Consider the following 16,334-nt stretch of genomic DNA (forward strand, 5'->3'; position numbering starts at 1 on the left):
TGTTTTTCGCGAATAAATGTGCTAATGATTTGCTTCAAGAAATACGATCATAAATCAATGATTAACTAAAAGAAAGTGTTTATGTAATGCTTAACTCAAAATATGACTTTCCATAAAAAAAACAGTTAGTCTCAACTGTATTTAAAAATATATATGTTTCAATTAATAGGTTTAGAAATATGAAATCTACACTTTTTAACCCTACTATCTTTCATCATGAAGATTGTTACTTAAATAATTTACCACACAAGGTCTAGGAGGCAATTAATTTGCGTCAACCAAATATAGCAAAGGGCTTCAGATGTCGCCAAATTAAATTCCAACATTTCATTCAACATCTTATTATTTTCTTAGGTTAAATTCAATACCAAATAGCAATATTCGACCTCCAGCCGTTCTAAACCATTAACGTAACGGAAGGAGTTGAGAGATTTCGTCTGACGATCTCGTTACTAACATCTCCCCAGTGACATGTCAATAAACATCAGCACTCTCAAACGTCTTCGAGAACGTTACTGTTTCTACATATACATATAAATCTCGCACTACTTTTAATAAATTGTTATACAAAGGTGGTAACAAACTCTCTCTTTCATGTACATAAATTGATGGCGAAAAGTCGTAAATAATCGCACAACCAACGCTCACCGCTTATTTTTCAGCTTTAAAACACAGAAGCCGCTTTTGAGAATGAGTCAAAAATATTTATGATTGATTACGACTCAACACAGGTCGTAAACTTTTGTGTCGCTCCGCGGCTTTTACGCACTTTACGACTTCCTCGCGACTTGCCACTTCGCCACCTCTATTGGTACATAAAATTCTAAAAATAAATATTTGCTAAAATTAATATTTTCTGTATAATAACTGAAAAATAATAGATCAAGCAAATGTACTGATTCTTTTGCCAAATTGGATGTTTAAGAGTTGTGTAATAAACGAATACGCAAACACAAAAATATGTCATGAGTTATAAATATGACAATGAGTTACATATAATATCCACTTGATTAATTTTTACATGCTATTTTAAATAAACCTGTTAACCACACTTTTCAATAAAAGCCAAATATATCAATTAGTGCAAAAATGTGTTTTGACATTTGGCTTTGTAGTCATGTTATGTTTTATAAATCTGTGAAATATTAGTATGTGTGCTATATGTGCCAAGGACGGAGAATATAATGGGTAAAAAATCTCTCGGAAGTAGTCCGAGGCTACCGAGAACGGGAGTAATTCATTCGACTTGGCCAGCTTCGAGCGCTTCCGAACATTGTCGGCAAAAGAACCGAAGTCAAAGGGACCGAAGCTGCTCTTTCGAACGCGAGCGGTGAGATACTTCCCCTTTCGCTCTCTTGCGTGTTAAGTGACGACAGTGAGCGAGATAATGATATGGTTTATCGCAAACTGAGATAGAACGAGTAACTCGGTTAAATTTCCTATGGTCAACACGCAAGTCGAGCGCTGCATCGTAGTCACGTGGTCAAGTTATAATACCACATGCTTATCGGGGACTTCAACAGACTCTTACTGACATCTTTGAATATTTTAGGGCACCAATAGGTATTAATTATATTTTTGATAGTATATTCTTCTAACAGATATCGTTATAATATATTTTTTTCATATAAAATTAAATAATTAAAAAATTATTAGTGGTTCTTGATTTTGTTAAAAAAATCGTTTCGAATTTCCTAGATCGGTTTATATAAATGTCACAACATAACGAATTCTTATTTAGAATCGATGGCGACAAATTCTAGGATAGTCACAGATGTGGTGTTCGTATTCTGAAGTATCATTTTTATGCCTTATGGTATTTTGCAAAAGCCGACAAAGATTTTGCGTAAATTGAATATTTACGACCGAAAAGTTTTCACTGATATTGTATTGGTGAGTGCCCACTCAAACTTTTATAATTAACAGTAGCGTAATTTTAATAATATGACAATTTAAAAATTGCAATTATTTGGCACATTTTTCGATCGCGCGCAATGACAGAAGCCGGGCGGACGTCATTCACGGCCGCCGTCCGGACGACTTATGAAATTTGGGACAGTGTGGTCGCTTACTCGAATTCGTAGGTCTTGGCTGACTTCAGTTGCAGGCATTAGGTTATGTCATGCATACTCTTCATAAAACTATCGTTCGCTATATTAATATAATATGGCATTTTTAATTTCCGTTATTGTCGAAATTTAATAAAAATGTGTATGTTTAGCATATATATATACAGGGCTGTGGAGTCGTTAAAAAAAAACACGACTCCGACTCCGACTCCGATTCCAAAATTTACCAATAACACGACTCCACACCGACTCCGACTCCAACTCCGACTGCGACTCAAAAAAGTTTAATTTTATCAGGTATTCTTAGTGTTCTTCTACACGTTTTATATGCATACGCTATACACATTCATTATTACGCAATTAAATTTTCATAAATTTAATAATTTAAAAAAATGCATTTTATATAAAAAATGTTCGGGGTCGCTCATTTTTCACGACTCCGACTCCGACTCCAACTCCGGCCAAAACACCACGACTCCACGACTCCAACTCCGACTCCGACTCCGACTCCACAGCCCTGTATATATATATATATATATATATATATATATATATATATATATATATATATATATATATATATATATATATATATATATATATATATATATATATATATATATATATATATATATATATATATATATATATATATATATATATATATATATATATATATATATATATATATATATATATATATATATATATATATATATATATATATATATATATATATATATATATATATATATATATATATATATATATATATATATATATATATATATATATATATATATATATATATATATATATATATATATATATATATATATATATACATATATATATATCCAAATAGTGATCCAAATTCATTCTTGGAATTTATAAATAATATTTCAGAATGGAGTTCTGATAAAATTGTGGAATCCATGTCAAAGGCAATAAAATCGTACTCGATTGTATTGCTTTTGCCGTGAATTCCAAAGACACAAACGTGATAAGACAAGACAAGGACGAAAGCTAAGGAGACAACCGACAGGGATCTCAAACATACGAACCAATATAATAAACCTACACAAACAATTTTTGAAATTTAACAAATTTAATGATTTTTTGCACAGGGCTAATAATCCCTGCCATAGATAATCAGAATTTTCAACCTTTGTTTCGTTAAAATTTTATTACATATTTTCGGATTTCTGAATTTTTTTATGGTTTTAAAGTCATCGTGAAATTTTGCAATCTCCGACTTCCCTTACAATAGATTTTTTTTAACAAGCAACATAAATTACGAATTTTGAAAGTATATAAAAACTATCAATTGAAACTAGAATTTAAAAATAAATATATTACTTAAATTAAAAATATTAAATTTTAAGATGCTTTGCATTATTTTACTATTGAAATTGTGTTATTTTGTGGTTGAAAAATATCTTTATATTTTATATTAAAAGCTCTATAATACTTATTGTTTGCTCAGTTTTTTTACTAATTGTCTTTTTCCTTTATTTTTTTTTAATGGTATATATTTTTCTGTTTATTATAGAGCATTATTTTTATTTGATAAAAATGTTTAAAAAAAAATTAAAAATTATGAAAGCATTTCTTTAAATTATGCCATCGATATTTATAACCATCAGCACTAATTTACAGCTATGGTAAAAAGCAAAAAGTTTGCAAAATACAATTTGGCAAGACTGAGCAAATTGCAAGCGTGAAAAATCACAAAACAGCGCTAATTTATTTCGATAAGGCGGTACATAAATTGCGTTAAATTTATTTCCACTACTCGCGTTCGAACGCGAGCTTTCGTAAGCTTGAAAATAGAGCTTTTTCAGTGGGAAAGTGCGCACACTTCCACTTCATCTCATTCATACACTGAAAATACCAAAGGCAAAATTTTTATTATTTCTTTCGCACGCACGCGCGCAGAAATAACCAGAAAAAACATTCCGCGGCGCAACTTAACCGAAACTTTTTTCCGTAAAAAAAAATAGGAAAAGAAAGCATTATAACTATAGTTATCTATATATACGCGATTTTTTAAGCTTTAGCTTTTGTATTCGAATTACAAGAACGTCTGACATGCGACTCTTGCATGTGTCGCTAAAAAAAAGGACATTGACCGAACAGCGGTCATTGTGTTTTCATGACATAACAATAGTTATGAAAATGCATTTTTTCAATGAGAAAATGTTCACAAAAACGTTGCAAACTAAGATTTATTATTATTCAAAAGGTCACGGTTGAAGTCTTATTCAGGTTAGTTATTTTACATTTAAATAATCATTGAAAATTATTCAACGTTTCTAAAGTTGTAAGCAGCGAATAAATTAAAAATTAGATATACAAATAATAATAGATTAATTATATTATTGAATAGTCATATAGTATTTTTTATATATAAATATATATACGTTCCCAGGCTTAAATTAACACATTACACACATGTAATCAGATAGCATCAAAAATTAATTAGAAACATTTTTTCCAACCACTGACATTGAAATGAGCGTCGTCTAGAGTCTAGACTTTTGAAATTTAGCACCAAGCGACTCCTCATAATTGCGATCATATCGCGTGAATAAACTTAAGCATAAAAAAATAAAGTATCTTGAAATATTATCTTTAGTTATAGAAAATTTTCCCGGGACCACTTTATAGCCACAATTAACGCTCGACAACGAGACACCCCACTGTGGAAAATCTGCACATTTCGCGTCGTTAGGTTTATTGCTGCCACTTTTATTCTAGAGATTTTTTCCCTTATAAGCGTCCTTGGCTTGCCCTTTAGGGTGCGCTTTTCCGGAGGGATGAATGTCCGGTGCATAATTACTTACAGACTCCAAGGAAAATCGACGCTCGTAAATCGTCTGCAGATATCCGATATCACTCTTATCTCTTCGGATGGTGGCCAATTACTGTCTTGTGAAGTTGCATTGTTTCAAGTTAAGCACGAAGATCTGGCAGTAAATTGCTATGCTGAAAACGAACCTATGAGGTTTGAATACTTTTGATTGAAAATAATTTTCCGAGAAAATAAATCATAGCTGGCTTTTCCGCTTGCACGTTCATAACGATCCAAGAACGTGAATGAAATTTATTAAATTGATTCTGATTGTTCGGTTATGTTGTGAATTTATAATGCATAATTTAAATAATCAATAAATATCGTGTGGTCATATAATAGTAACGTCATTATTTTTTCCTCATCTACAGAAATTATTTATTTAATTTAAATTATATCATAATAAATAATAAAATAATAATAATTTAAACTAAGCATACTATTTATTACTATAAATGCTATTTTATTACTATTATTTAATAGAAATAATTATATTGCTTTTGACAGTACAAATTTTCATTAAAAAAATATATTAACTCTGAATTAAAAAAATCAATAAAATACCTTATCGAGTATCAAAGAATATAATTTAATAATATCCAATTACGATTAATAATTAACTTATAAATTACCATTATTTTAATATATACAAATGCTCTTTAAAATATTCATAATCCCAAAAATGAAATAAAATTAATTTTTAGAATATAGAAAATTAATATTTATATATCTTATTTACACATTTTTTATGTATTCAGCAATAATTTTGTAAGAATGATAAATTTACTTGATTTATTTGTATGTTTTTTTAGTGTATTACTAATACCTAAAAAAAATAGGTTAAAACCTCATATGATGCCTATTTTTTTTCAGTCTATAATCAAAATTATTAATTATTATATGATTATAAATCCGATCGATCATTAAAGGTAGTGTTTTCTAAGATTTTTATAACTCATAGATAAATAACGTGACGCATAAATAAATTGATAGTTGATTTCTGTCTGGCGTCTCGCTACTTATATGTGTAGATTGTGTTTACCCCGTTGTAACACATTAGGCTCAAACTTGTTATGTAACAAATATACGTGCATTTAAATAATATAAAAATAAATAAGCATAAACATTATGATTCTATTTTTTTATTTACGCTCGTGCGCAAAAACAACGATATTTAAACAATACCCTACGATATGACGCTAAAATTTTCTGTCCAGTTCAATTAACACTTTTAACAAAATTTATTGTGGCTCAGACAACAATTTAATACGCTATTAACAAATCTGGTATGTAAAAATAAAAATGCTTGCGGAAACCGTTTCACAGAGCAGGTATCAAAACCATTATTTCCATTGTTGCTGGTTTTATGCTACTTGCTCTATAAAACGGTTTTCGCAAGCATTTTTTTTCTTACATATGTAAACAAAAATAATATTTTTTACTCCAAACACTAATCTCGTGTGTCGGTTATAACGATAAAATAACCTTAAATTTAAATATAAGCTCAAAATGCCAAAGCCCATATTGCTTTAGAGGTTAAAGATAACATATCGATGGTTCCAGATCTTCAGTTAAATGTACTCAAACTAGCACTTACTTTATTGTTTTTTTTTTCCGTAAATTATAACCATCAATTTTACTTAATATTTCTAGATAGTAATTCAAGTCTTATCTTACCTGAAAAATTATTATAATTAAATTTCTTCATACTAACAAAATTAAAAATACTTTGAAACAATTTTTAAAAGAACATTTATTTTAATCTATTTATAGAGCCTTATTTATGTATAAAAAATTTCAAAACTGTAATCTTAAATCTAATTTCAATTTTCTAAAGCGATAAACTAGGTAGTATAATAAATAGTTTTTTCAAGCAATTACCAAATTCTTGTAAAAATAAAATATCTTTTCACTAACATGTATCGATTAATCCAAACCAACTTATTTCAATTTGAGGAGTAATTTTGATTTACTGAACGACATAAATTTTATTATAACATACCAGTTATAGTGGCGCATTTCAGTTTCGAAACGGACAAGATTACGCCTGCATACATGCAGTTCCACAATCATTATCATCCACAACCATAAATCGAATAGAATATTCCATATAATAATCATAAAGAAGAAAAAGCTATCAAACGTCGTCTTCCTACCGCTTAATACTAAATCAAAGCTTAACCAGACGACGACGCGTCACTGTCGTTATTATTTTTTTACAGTTTTTTCCATGCCATGTGTTGTGTGGTGATTTGAGTAGGTATGCAGTTCACTTTTCGCCACTCGTTCATTTTTAATTTCTCGCCGAGGGGGGCGCAGTTTGTCGTGTTAAATGGCCCGTCTTCTAACACATTTCGGGTCATGATACTACTTGACAATGCAATCTCGGTGTGTTTTGGCTACCATAAGTGAAACAGCCGAAGAAAACATCAGGAAACGACTATTTTCGTAGTCAGATTTTGGCAACGAATGACACCCACTTTTAAGCTTTACTTATTTTGCCACTAGGGTTGCCGAAGCGGGAAAGTTCTTATATTCGCAAGTAAATCAATACTGAAAAAGTGGTATCAAATATAATATATTAAATTATATTCTTAAAACATTATTAGCACAACAAATTAAAGATGTATCAGGACTTACTACAATCATTGTGTTGTGGGAACCACTCGCGTAATTACTGTGACGAAAAGTGATTATTTAACAATAGTGTGATTACACAAAGGCTCTCGTTACGAATAGAACTAAAGGTTTTCTTTATAAATAATACGCAAGGATTCTCCGGTACATGAATGAATATTTTTTTGTTACGAAGCGGTCAAAGGAAACCATATATTACCGGAAGAAAAATAACCCCGTAAGGCCAGTGTTTGGCTGGATGATTTCCGCATGATTTTGATTGGTGAACGGGCATTGCAGCACTGAATACATAAGAACAGACACAAGCAGTCTCTTGGCAGACTCCGGCAGACACTGGAAGAGACTAGCAGATTCGCCTCTACGGACACGCGAAGATAACCTGAGGCTCCCGAATACGATCATCGCATACAAGATCCCTAAGGATCTTCCACGGGCATCATCCCTGCGCCAGCTTCTTTACCACTGCTCGGAGAAAACGATACTCGCCCATCATAGTAGCCGCAATATATATAATATATTCTAATAAAATTCTTTCTAGTTTCCACCTGCATCTTACTGGCTGCAAAGTCAAATTAAATGTGCAAGACTTGTCAAAAAAGTCATAAAACTAATATTGTCTCTTAAATTTACTATGATTGGGAGTCTTTACCGGCTCACAAACAAAAGAGCGAAATAGTAACAATAAATAGTGTCAAAAGAACCGTTGGACTTTACTTTACCATAAAAAAGGATGATGCTAAATAACACCCGACATATACTTAAGTGACCAGATTTTGAAAAAATCAAGGGATACAAAAAAGGATCATTTCGATTTTTTTGTTCGGGATGTTGCGGGAGCTAAAAAATGTCATCTGTTACATCTGACATTTTTTTCGAAGAGGAAAAAATAATGGAACTTTTAGACACACGGTTTATAAGAAGAGAACACATTTTAACGCTAATTTTCACCATCATCTTTAACAACTAAACATCTATAATTGAGCAGATAAACTAAATGACGTCACTAATATTTAGCATTATTTCACATTTACCATACGTTTGAGAGATATCGGAAAGGATAGAGCGAGTCTTTCGAAATTTCATAATGAAATAGGAACTATTCTACTAAACAGAAAAGACAAAATCTATAATGAATCAAAAGGAGTAGACCAAATTTATTGTGACAATTGTTACAAAATTTACATTAGTCAGACAAACCGAAGGATTTAACAAAAACATAGGACATAAAAACGTGATAAAATAGGCAAACTACACTTTCGATGAAAATTACTATATCAATTTTGATAAAAACAATTTTTTTAATTATAGAGAAGCAATTGATATCGAACTTAAAATAAAAATAGTACTAAATAAAAAAGACGACGCGAAATCAATTTCGGATAATTGAATTCAATCTAAATTCATACAAATATATTTTATTTAAACAAACCAATTCGAAAATTAATGCATTTGTTGTTCCCTTAGCAACAAACAAACAAAAAATATCAAAACACAAGATCGAACAAAAGATGGCGTAGCTGAAAAAGCTAAGTAGCCTTCTTAATTAAAATCCATTAAAAATTTTAACAACAAAATTTAAAAGTCATGTTACGATAACATACATAATCAAAACTGCATCTTCATTGCTTATAATACAAAATACAGCTATTCCGAATATTTATTTGTAATATTACAAGATTTAGTCTAATATGTACAAATAATATATTAAAAAATATGTCTGTAGACTGTGATAACCATTCGCCAATTGAGATAAAGATGTTTCTTGGAACCACTTTAAAATTACTTTTTGCTAAAGATAAAAAACGTTGTCTCAACAACAAAATATCATTGAATTTTGCGTTTCAGATATCAGTGGTTTTGAAATAGCAACTCTTTTTGACAAAAGTGCTAATAATAATAAGAAAATTCTCAATATTACAATTGTGTAATTTCACAGACCACCTACCTGCTTGTAATTACCAAAAAAACTACCCTTTTGTGCGTAAAGGATACGCGATAAACAATCCTGGGTAAAAAAAACGCAATTTTCATCTATCCTTTGCATTGCTGATATCTAAAATTTCATTTCAGGCGTGAACATATTTCGTTGATTGAACAATCAAGCGATTCAAATATCTCACCAACATCCGCATCTGTGATTCGCCAGAGCTGTCTCGAATCAAGAGTATAGAATATATGCGACTTTGTCACATCGACAAACGATCACATGATTCAAAACGAAAAGGTCAGAGACGATCAGTGACAAGCTTAGAAAGAAAACATCATCTGAGGCAAATCAAGAGACCCGCATTCATGCAAAAAACATCAGCGAATCGTATAGAGGATCACTTTTCCACTAGCACTCATTCTACGAAATACAGCTAGACACTATTTCTTAACGTTGGTAAATTTTATATAATAAAAATAGACCGTTACCACCTTTTTGGACGTCTGTTTTTAGCTGCAGTTACTCCCCTTCGGCCTTAAATTCTGAAAAGTGTATCTTGAGCAGCCGACTGGAGAGGACAGCAAACTTATTTTTTAGTCTTGACTAATCTGTTTCCCATTGCAGGTTTTTATCAGGCCAAAACAGTATTGAGAAGCCATTAGCCAAGCTTTTGTCACTTGGGCAGTTTCAACCAAAGATAGCCAGACGATATGCTATCGACTTTAGTCAATGGAGCCCACGTATAATCCTCCGGATAGTGCCCTCGTCATCGCCTCCAAAGACTGCAGCCTTCAGAGCTGCACCCACAAAGTGAGGCCTTCTTTAAAGGGTAAGCTAGGAATCTGCGCTACTTTATTATTCTTAAGACGACGTTACCAGTAATGAATTTTTTGAAAAAAAGTCGTGGATTTTTTTAAATTTTGCATGCCTAATATGAAAAAGTTTGAGCATCGCCGCTTATATATATTATGTTTTAAAAAATACAAGCTTAGAACTATTTTTAGTAACTACCGATAGATATTTCATATAGCAATCAAACCTAAGTTTGCAATCTGCTAGTTTTTTACATCAACCAATGACTACTGTCAATGTTTTTAAAATCATAAAATTTACAATTTGTATCTTTTTAACTGTAACGTATTCTGCTGTAATACTTTATATTCTGTCAGATTTGTAAATGTTTTTTTGATATTTTTTCACTTAATTTTTCCATAAATACGGTTTTGTAATATGCTTATGATCACAACATTTTTGCTGACAAAAGCACAATTAACTGTTTTCTCTTCATTTTTCTTTCCATGAATATAGGCAAACTTAAATCAATGGTTAATAATGGACTGAAGTAGTTTATCTCGGATGGTTTCGAAAAACGTTTAGAAACTTCTAAAGACGACATAAATTAATTTGTTATCTAGCTGTTATCAGCTGCAACTTCGGTGTAGATTGATACTATTGTTGCTCTGACTGACCGTGTGGTGAAAGATTCCATGTTTATAATATCATGCTAAATTCAATTTCAATAAATTAAGTTTCAAATAACAATGTAACGTTTTTTCTACACATAAGCTCATATATATAGCAATAGTAATTTTTTACTAATTTCTAAAAAATATTAGAAAAATAGGAAACTCGTATATAATTTATTGGTATGGCTTAGGAGAGTTTAGAAAATTTTAGTTACGCCACTATTCATTCATAGCTTTGAGGAGAGAATTTATAAAAATATTTTAAAGAACACTGTAATATAGCATACGTTATCCCAATGCGTTACAGTGTATAAAAACACTATAGATATATACTATGATAAATGTAGTCTAGAGATATACTATTTTAACTTTCGTACCTTGTTTCGCCTGTTTTTACTAATTTTTTAGTTTATCAAATATATAAACACTTGACAGGGCCTTAAAAAAATGTTTATTGTTAAATTATTTTATCTGACAGCGCATATAAATATTTTAATATTTTTTGCGCTTCAAAAACCTCGCGAGAGTCCTCGCTGGCGTGTCAAGTTGTATTATTATTGACTGTGATGTCTGTGTAGCAGCTCTCTGAACGATGCAGTCTCCTGGTTCATCTATACTCGTCTATCATTACTAAGCCTTGGGTTTAAATCATATATTGCTCTTAGAGGTGTCCAGGAGAACTAGTGGTTAATATATATTTATAATTCCAATCAATCATTACAAATTATGTTTCCCTAGATTTTTCTAATCTTACGGATGGATATCGTGATGACTAATTAAAATCAAACAGGTATAATAAAAAAATCTGTAAATTTACTATATCAAAAATTCTTCAATAATGAGCTACTTCGGCTCTTATTTATATTAAAATTAAATCATAAAAAACAATTTTCGCTACTGTGACTTCGTATCGTCTTTTTTCAGCATCTCTCTCTCAGTGTCGCGTATTTTAAAATGTTAATTAGAGACAGTTCTGGTGAATCGCAGATGAAGATGTTTACGGGCCAATTTCATTGCTTCTTGTACAACATACAAAATGGGCTTACAACTTAAAATAGAAACGATCCACACGGCCACTTCGGCGATCGGTAACCAAAGGGTAGAATAACAATTATTATTCGCAGGGTAAAATGTTTTCTTTAACGCGCATACTTTTCAAACATAGTAGTATTTTCAGCGGTACTTGTACAATTAGGTGGTCCGAGAAATATTTTCAATTAATAACGCAATTGTTTGGTCACGAAATCTTTCTTCTATTGTTGTGGATAATACTGTATATAACCATACTTTAAATACATGTTTTTGTTTGTTAGAAATATTCGTTAAAATATCTGTATTAAAAAAACGTTGCTGTTAAAGAGCAAAGGCAATTCAATAAGAACCAAAGTGGTCCTAAAATGCGTTCGTTCAGACGCATGTATTCAATGTTTCTAATTTTTGTGAATCTAGCAATATCAAGGTTTATCTTGTGCTGAGGTAATCTAACTGGTACCTATGTAATAACTCGCACCTTCTTCTCGCTCATTATTTTATTTTATTAACTATTGCTCGTTTTCATACCAATTTTATTTTAAAGGTAGACCGATAAAATTCCGTAAAAATGCTTTTAATGAAACATGCAAATAAAATTTGCTTTGTGAATTGTAGTAAAGATAAAATAAATTCTACGGCGGAAACTCCCAGAAACTAAGTACAGCATAAAGTCAACGACTTTCACAGCAAACGCAATAGCAACAATCGCACATCCATGTCAAAATATGAATAATATACAGCACATGACTTACATTTATGACTTTAAACGGTCTTTGAAAACCCACAACGGATCGTTTGGATGCGGTTATTCGCTGCACATAGTTCACCAAAATTTGGCAAAGCGGTGCGTTCAGATGATGCCAGATAAACAGGAGGAGATAATCGTTTAATTATTCAGAATAATTTTCCGTGTCGTTTGCTAACATCTCAGCGAGTTGTCAGTAAATATAAGAAGCTGGAGACATTTAACATGTCAACGAGCGAAATAAGAAACAGGTTATCTAATGGCAAAACACAATAATTATGAGCGGTAATAATATTAGCCAAATTTGTAGCATATATTTTTTATATTTAAGATCAAAATTTATATCATTATTATCTAGTAATGACTCAATCATATTTTATTAATTGAAATTATACTCTGCTTAATAAATTATTCGAAAGATTAATTAGGCAATACTAACAAATCTTTTCGGATAGGGGAGATTGAGTGTTTGCTTTGACAAATTTCAGTAGGGGAAAGTTACATAAGAGTTCTTGAAACGATGCGGTATAAAGTCAAACAAAACAATTTGGACAAGTCGAGTGAATTGAGGGGATGTTTTATTTTTATTTAACAATTCTAGAAAATGTACAATTGCTTATGGAAGTAATTTTCTACAATAAAATGGCCATAACATCTTACCAGTTTATTTTATTATTTAATTATAATAAAATAAAATTACTATATAAGTCTTAATGCATACGCTTGGTTTAACGACGTCTATCTATATAAATTTCATGGAATATATTACAAATAAATAAAGTCCCACATTTATATACTCGTTTACGCAAAACTCAGCAAACGACAATTAGCATATTTCATACTATACATCTACATAGATAGCTTTTATGTCAAGGGCTACTAGATTGTCTATCAAATATCCACTAGTGACGTTAATTAGACTTTATAGAATACTTACATGAAATCACTAGAAGTTTCGTTGTGGAAACTCCAAGACGCATATAGCACTTTATCGACGTTTTATATCAAATATGTGTTTGAATACAATGTTTTTTTACATAAATCAAAAGGTCTGCGGCTTTCCTTTCTTTGGTTAGTGTTTCTATGGAATTGCATGTTGTTTTTTTTTCAAAGAGGTTCTTACTTTGAGGTATTGTTATAGAGATATCAATCATTGAAGTGGCAGTAGACAGGTTTGCGAATTTATTTACATAATATTATTATTGTAAATGTATAGCTGTAAAATGACAGGCGTTAGTTTTATTGGCAGAACTATAATACATGGCGCAAGAGAACGCAACAATAATTTATTGCATCATTTATTACATTTTTTTTTTATTATATTATTAATTTTATATTACAGCAAACGTTTATAATACCAATTTCATTTTCTAAACAGGGTGCTGGAAGTGGATCAGAGAATGCAATGGCTTTTTTATTATTTTTTCCCATTTTCCATTTTGCAGTTGCGCTTGTTCAAACTGCTTTCCAGAGAGAATAACTTGTGGCTTCAGTTGCAGTTATTTTTTTAGATAGATAGTATTGCTTAAAAAGTAATATATATAATAATTATTTTTAAAGAAACATACAACTTTAACACTATTGATTTTAAAACCAATGAAATAATAAACACATTTATTCACTTTCACAATCGTAAAGAAATACTTTCACAACCATGAAAAATACGTACATTCTAAATAAAAATGTACCAGCATAAAATCTCTAAAACAAATCGTTTATTTGGTTTCTCTCTAAATCAATAATAATAAACCGGCGTGAAATTACACCACAATTAACAAACACCTTCAGTGCATCCCTAGTGAGAGAGAGACGTCACAGCGGCACATCTCTACAGCCAGAGATAATTATTGTCTATGGGTCGTCATTATACATTTACGCCTCCCCCCTTTAACAGACTATAGTTACATAACTGTACCGTGTGTGTGCATGGTCATTTTATGGTTGTAATTCTGGAAGGCATTAAAATTTGACAACTTAATGCGTTTGCCTACCGATCGATTCCGTGTGAAGGGTACTGCCGTAACCCGCCGGATTAATCGTTCTCGAATTACTGGATAATTTTCTAAAATGCCTTAGGTGCGATAGCCTCATTTTTGGACGCCATAAAATTCTAATGCGTGTTACAATTTAGAATGAGAATTATAAATAACTTACAAATGATAAAAAAATATACTCGTCTAATTGGCATACCAGATAAAAAAATATGTGCCTATCTGTACTAAAGATTGTTGAAAATATCAAATTAATTCAGTACATTTTTTTCAATACTTATGCTTTGTGTACATGCCCTTATTTATTAGTAGACTCTTTTTTTTCAGTATTGAAAATATTTGAGATGTGATAAAAAATACATTTTTTAATATTTTTTTTTCAATATTAATACTATACAGTGTTAAGTCTGAATAGATGTGACTTTGCGTGTGATAACATTTTATTGTTAAGTCGTATAATTTATCAAAGCATATTTTGTAAACTGAGCGCCGGTAGAAAAGAATGATTCATGTTGTTTTTTATCAGTTAATTTGAATCGTTTGATCGTCACTGATGTAACAAAGTGTCACGTCTTTTATACTCTTAATTCGACTCATCTCTGGCGATTCACAGATGCAGAAATTAGTTGGGCAATTGCACCGCTTTCATATTCGACCAACGAAATATGTTTATGCATTGAATAAGTAAAACACATTTTAACAGTCGGTAATGCAAGGGATAGATTACAATAGTGGTTTTTACGCAGGTAAGACGCATTGTCTATTGCATTCTCTATGCAAAAAATGGCTGTTTTTATAGTGCTTAACCAGCGGATGCTGACAGGAAAGTGAAATCTCTGATAATCATAATATCTGCCCCATCGTTGCAATTGTGCTATGGAGTATTCTCTTATTCTTATTAAACTTCTTTTCAAAACGCGTTAGTTCGAAATTCTTGTTTGAACGACCATAGCGTTTATTGCTCCATTTTTGAAGTTATCCTAATCAAATATAATACACTTACGCCAGAGCTTCTTAAAATTCTTAAAAGAGTATTTATGGAATGCACTATTTAGTAGTCTTCAGTTGCCATTATCTGTAGTTGTTTGTAATTATTTGGCGATCATTTTCATTTGCGTGTATGTGCATGTGTATTTAAGAACTTTTCTACCGTTCGCATCATAAGATTATATATCGATCACAATGATATACCGTTACATTCTAATGAGAATCCACTACTATTTGTCTCTCAGCCATACTCCGTGGGGGTGTTACCATGCGCTTCTAAATAATTTGCGCAATGTAAGTGTGCACTTGATGTTTGATGTATTTTTATGAAAGGGGTTAGATTTATATGAAGGCATTTATACATATTATTCCTACGATATCGGTATGAACGTTACGACTAGAGAATTCTTAGAACTTTCAAATTTTTTTAAAATTCTGTTTAAATATAATTTGAAATGAAGGTCTCAAATGAAGCAGACAACGGTTTCTCTGTAGTTTTTGCTTCTTCTCAAGAAATTCTCGATAAAGATGGGGAAAAAAAAATTCAATTCGAAGTTATTAAATTTGTGCATAGTTTTTAGGTTTTACAAACATTACATTTTTATACCGCTGCATAAAAAAGGATG

Source organism: Plectrocnemia conspersa, unplaced genomic scaffold (assembly GCF_051122295.1).
Source record: "Plectrocnemia conspersa isolate PC_06_02 unplaced genomic scaffold, ASM5112229v1 ptg000003l, whole genome shotgun sequence".
Taxonomy (NCBI): domain Eukaryota; kingdom Metazoa; phylum Arthropoda; class Insecta; order Trichoptera; family Polycentropodidae; genus Plectrocnemia; species Plectrocnemia conspersa.